The sequence below is a fragment of the Symphalangus syndactylus genome, chromosome 1, assembly GCF_028878055.3.
Source record: "Symphalangus syndactylus isolate Jambi chromosome 1, NHGRI_mSymSyn1-v2.1_pri, whole genome shotgun sequence".
In the NCBI taxonomy this organism is placed as follows: Eukaryota; Metazoa; Chordata; class Mammalia; order Primates; family Hylobatidae; genus Symphalangus; species Symphalangus syndactylus.
In genome coordinates, this window is record NC_072423.2 from 83,252,352 (window position 1) to 83,258,547 (window position 6,196).

The 6,196-nt window shown below is 31.8% G+C and overlaps 1 long non-coding RNA gene across 1 annotated transcript in view; it reads left to right on the plus strand.

Annotated features, from left to right (window-relative positions):
- Nucleotides 1-5,996, plus strand: part of LOC134732027 (uncharacterized) — a 104,612-nt gene extending 98,616 nt beyond the window's left edge. Inside the window, exon 3 of the long non-coding RNA XR_010114871.1 lies at nucleotides 5,911-5,996. This is a non-coding gene — a long non-coding RNA (uncharacterized lncRNA). The remainder of the gene's footprint in view (nucleotides 1-5,910) is intronic.
- Nucleotides 5,997-6,196: the final 200 nt, after the last annotated feature.

A 6,196-nucleotide genomic window follows, 5' to 3' on the forward strand; every position in this document is an offset into this window, starting at 1 on the left:
TATAAGATGCGTAGCTGAGCTCTAAATATAGGAGACAGTATGATAATTTTTACATTTCAAATTCTCTGCCTGCATTAGAATATTTTTGCAGAATGTGTAAAACAATCTAATGAATTGATTGGAATGTGTGGGAACAAGAAATATGGTTGTGGTATTTACATAAAGCTTTTATATAGTTCCTTTAAAAATATAATTCTCATTTACCGATTTCCCTAAGGCAATGGGTATATTTTGTTCTATTATTTTTGATCCCTTGATTTTTCTGACTATGGTTCACAAAAAAACCATAAGATAAAGTACCATCCTGTACCTTATTTTCATGTGACAGTTTTTTTCTGCTAAATTAATATTTTTTATATTTTTATTTTGTATATATTTGGTATAATTCTGTTAATATTTTATATATTTTGCATATTTGTATATTAGATGCAGATGCCTTAGACAACATGAAAATATGTTTGAACATCCCTATTTTACGAAGGAAGAAAGATAAGCAAAGCACATGATTTAATAGATTTTAGAATTAACTAGTAAGTTACACGAGTTTCAATTTCCCAGAACTCTAATATATATCCCTGCATTCTTATCATGAAATATATAGAAAACACCATTTTGTTGCCTATTGTTACATTTATTTATATTGTACACATAATCTCAAAGTTTATATTTTGCCACCATTTATGCATGAATTTTTCATGACAAATATTCCTAAGTATTCCCATTATAGGTATCTGTTTCCCAGAATAGTGGTTTCAGCAAGTCGTACTGTTATCCAACTGTCAATTTACTTATTTATTTATTTTATTTATTTTTTCTGTTTATTTTTAAGGCTAAGTGCGAGTGGAAAAGAAAACAAGAAATCTGTAACTGGTTGTGATTAATTAGTTTTGAACACCACTACATTTGGACTAGCCTGCTAATTTATTTTTCATCTATACTTACCTCATCAGCACTCCCTAATTCTTGCTTATCTTAAGGAATTGAAATTTTCACCCAAGCTTTAACCTAGTTAGAAATATATTTTTCTAAAATTCAAACTCCATACTGTTGAGGCCATACCTTTCTGAAATGCAGTAATATTTTCACTACTGTTTAAATCCAAACATTTCTAACTCTGTGTTGCAGATATGGATATGAAGAGGCCTACTGCTACAAGTTTATATAGGCTGGGTATTTTGCACTTTAGTGACTGATTACTGTTTCTTTAGGAATGGACGTATTTGTCTTGTTCTCTAGTTACCATTCATTGAATTGTTAAATGTGTGGTCAATATTGTATATGAGCTATTCAGATATGTGTGACGTGCACGTGCACAGGGATCTTTGTCCTTTGTGATTAGTATAACTGTGCATACCCATCTTTTTGTGAGTCTCTTGGTCATTCAAACTCAGCTACTCATCCTGTACTTTATCTTCATGCAACAGTTTTTTTTTTCTGCTAAATTAATATTTTGTATATTTTTATTTTGTATATATTTGGCATAATTCTGTTAATATTTTATATATTTTGTATATTTGCATATGAGATGCAGATGCTTTAGACAACATGAAAATATCTTTGAAAATCCCTATTTTACCAAGGAAGAAAGATAAGCAAAGCACATAATTAATAGATTTTAGAATTAACTGGTAAGTTACACAAGTTTCAATTTCCCAGAACTCTAATATGTATCCCTGCATTCTTATCGTGAAATATACAGTAACAAGGAATGAAATTAAAGTATTAAAGTATCTTAATCTATCTAATTAAATGGTAGTTTGAAAAGGACTGTAATGTCTTTTGACATTGAAATAAAGTGAGTTTATCTTGAGATTCCATAAGATAATGAAGAGCTGGTAATTACATCTTTACATTTTATTGCTATTTAAATGGCAGAATCTTCATTATTTCTGCAAGAGGTCACAAGCATGTTCATCTTAACTTGACTATTATACAAATAAGGCTTTATTAATACACCTATAGAAGTAGCCAAATCATTCATTCCATGACTAGGCAATTAAGCAATCCTGTTAAGCTAAAGAAGTAATGACTCAAATGTGTTGAGTAAAACCGTAAGACACAGTGTCAGCAAGGTGAAGTAACTTCTCTTTAGCACTTTGCCTAAATAACTTTTTTTTTAAAGAGACATATGCAAAAAAACATGAATGTATCGTGAATTAATTTGTGCATGGTTTCCCTATAAAATAGTCACAGTAGCAACCACAATTATGGTAAATTAAAAGTTGTAAAACTAAATGTTTTTAGATCAATAGTTTTCTCTTTAATGCTGTTTTCAATTTAATGCTGGCCTATTTTTCTGGGCTTCCATACAGACTTTATAATTAGCTGGATACTGTGGTTGTATGATTAATAAAATACAGACTGTGGTGCTGCCATGTTTGCATTTGAATCCTGCCTCAGCCACCCAATATGGTATGAATGACGTCAAGTCAGAACCTGCGTTTTCTCATACAGAAAAATAGTCATAGAAACATCAATCTCATAATGTTGTGTGTTGGTTAAATAAGAAAGTTATGTAAAACTGTCAAAGCACAATAGCTACATATAACAGGCATTCAAGTATTAGTGCCTATATTCTGATCTCTGTTGCCCTCACTTTTCTATTCCCCCAAATGATAACAGAAGCTACATTTAAAATCACTATTCCACTCTACAATTTCTGTTGTGGAAAAATAGAGAAATCTGTGTTTTCTTATGTAGTAACTTTTATCTGTATATCTTCTTGAGTCTCTAGACTTGTATAATTTTCATATATACAATTAATTTGACCTCCGGTCTCTACAGATAGTTTATCAACACACTGCTACACATAGACCCAGGTCTTTGATTTCCACAATGTGTGTGTCTGCATGTGTATTTATTAATATGTTTTATTTTCTGGCTGTTGAGTTGATGGGAGAAAAGTGAAGAAATCATAAGTAAAATTTTTACTCCACGATAAGGTGCTGATTTTTCTTTTAAGGAGTATACCAATATAACTATTTAAACTTGGAACTATTAAGCTATCTTTTTTCACTTTTTTGTAAGTATCTCAAGCTGAAATGACTGTCAGCTGGATGAGGAACATGCCAGTATATGCTGCCAATTTTAGATAGTTCATATCCCAGGACTTTTTTTAAATTGTCTATATGCCAGTCTTGAGAAAATTTCAGTTACTTGCAGAGTTTTCCTTTGTGCAGAAGTGAACTCAGTTCAGATATTTTGACTTCACTACTAAAAGTGTGTAAGTCAGTTTTCTATAACTGGAGACAACTGACTCAACTTTTAAAATAATCCTAGGTGTCTCTAGGATTACTATATATTAACACAAAAAGTGTTATAACCACATACTACAATAACTACAATAACTAAAATAACATAAAATTACAAACAAATTCATGGCACTCAGATTTAGTAGGTATGTATGGCCCTTACACATTTATTTATCCTAATAATTTGTTCTGATGGCAAAAAGGTACCCAAGTAGGAAGAATAATGTTAGAAGGCATGGAGTAATCTTGCATTTTTCATTATAATTTCATTTTTCATATATAATTTTGTTTTTAATGCATAGTTACCATGCATTAAAAACCAACCTTCTTTTTAGCCTCTTTAAATAAACACAGTTAACACAATCAAGATGGCAGAGATTTTCAGGGATCACCTTATCAAGTTGCCCATTTCTAAGAGTATTTGGAAGCAGATATTACTAAAAACAGTAGTTAGGGTGCCATAATTGCCTTGAGGTAATATTGACTGTAAGTATCTTCAGTGTCCAGAAGTTTTCCTGAAAAATAACTTCAAATATAAACTTCACGTGATAATTTATTTTTTTAATTTACAATAGTTTATTTTTGTTTCGTTGTTTTCGGAAATGGTTGCGATCAAGGTGACACATGCATACATGATCAGAGAGGCAGTTAATTAGGACAATAGATGCCTGAATCAAGATTTGCTGTTGTTTGTGTTTCATATGTTGCAAAAATAATATATTCACAGCAAAGTTTTTGATGGTTTGGCTGTCAACGCTATGGATGTTATTACTGTCCCTCAGGCTTTGCTGATGAGTCTACATGTATCAGGTTGTCTCCTTCCTCTACTTATCTTCCGTCATTGCCGCTCTAATAGGATCGAAGTAATTGTAAATCTCTCCCATTGAGTTATTTTTTCAAGTTTTGAAATTTTTAGTGTATAAATTGTTAAGTTTTGATAACCTACATTTTAGTTTATTTACTTATTTTCATGGTACATATTTAAGACATACATATATGCCATGAAATTATTACTACAATCAAGCCAATTAACATATCCATCACCTTTCATAGTTTTATTTTTATGTGATTGGCAAGAGCACCTAAAAAATATACTTTTAGAAAATTTTCAGTATAGAATACAATATTATTAACTATTGGTATCATACTATAGGTTAGATACAACTTACTCATCCTACATGACTGCCAGTTTGTACCCTTTGATCTGCTTTTTTTCGTTTCCTCTTAATCCTTATCCCTGATGACCACCGTTCTACTGTTTCTGTATACTTGGCTTGTTTTTAGATAGCACATAGAAGTGAGATCATGAAGCATTTTTCTTTCCATGTCTGGTTTTGTTTCACTTAGCATAATGCCATCCAGGTTCATCCATATCATCAAAAATGGCAATTTTAATCTTTAAGATTGAATACTATATGCATAATATTTATATTATTATTACAGAGTATATAAGATTATAATATATATTATAACTATATATCATAATTTGTTTATCCAATTGTTTTCATAGCTTGGCTATTGTGAACTATACTGCAATAAACATGGGAATACAGATGTATCTTTCATACACTGATTTCAGTTCCTTTTGGTGTATACCCAGCAGGGGGATTGTGGAGTCATACAGTAACTCTGTTTTAAATTTTTGAGGAACCCTCATACCATTTCCCAAAATGGATGTATCAGTTTACATTCCCACCAGCAGTGAACATGGGTTTCCTTTTTCCACACCCTCATCACACTTCTCTCTTTTTTATATAATAACCATCCTAACAGTTGTGAAATGATATATTTTTTTGATTAACATTTTTCTGATTAATGATGTTGAGCACCTTTTCGTACACTTGTTGCCCTTCGTATGTCTTTTTTAAATAACGTCTATTCAGATACTTTGGCTATTTATCAGTCGGATTGTTTTTTGACATTGAGTTGTGTGAGATTTTTATTTCACATGTCAACCCCTTTCTGACATACAGTTTGTAAATATTCTCTCCCATTCTGCAGGCTGTCTTTTCATTTTGTTGAGTGTTTGCTGTGCAGAAGCTTTTTATGCACTGCATTTTGATGCAGTCTCACTTGTTTATTTTTGCTTTTGTTGCCTGAGCTTTTGGTGTGATAGCCAAAAAACCATTGTCAAGGCCCATATCAAGGAGTTGTTTTCTCTGTGTTTTCTTCTGGGAATTTTACACTTTCAGGTCTAACACGTAGGCCTTTAATCCACCTTGAGTTGGTTTTGTGTACAGTCTAAGATAAGGGTCCAGTTTTATTCTTTTATATGTAGATAACCAGACTCTCACTGTTGCTTCTTCACCGGATAACCAGACTCTCACTGTTGCTTCTTCACAGGAACGATTCTTTGCCCCAATTTTGGCCAAGTACCTTCTACACCACCTTCAAGTCTAAGTGCAACAGAAAATGCACCTTTTCAGGAAAGACATTTATTGTTCACTCATAATTCGCTCTTTAATAGACATATGCAATAGAATATACAGTTCGCAAGATTAAAAACAAGGTTTATATTGCTTCATAAGAAGCAAGCACATTTTTGAAGCACAGGGCAATTCTTGACAATCAAACCTGTAACTCATTATGATTTTTAAGTTGTGTGAGATGTGGATACTCAGCATTTTCATGATGAGCCTGTGCTTTCTTACATTTTCAGTGATGAAGAAGACATGCCAACAGAGGGTTAGTTCCAGATAAAATGAAATGTTCCAAACAGTATGTATTGTTTATTTGAATCATCTGTGGGGGAAGGAAAGATAATTTTCCAAAGGACATTCCTCCTAAATTCTGTCTTAAAGTTGTTTGTAAGTAGAAGATTGAGTTTATATTACATTACAAGACTATAATATCTTTATGAAATTCACTGTGCAATCTTTAATCAAATAAGCAAATGCATTATTTATTTCCAAGTTTGAAGCACACATTCTCTTCAGCTGAAATGC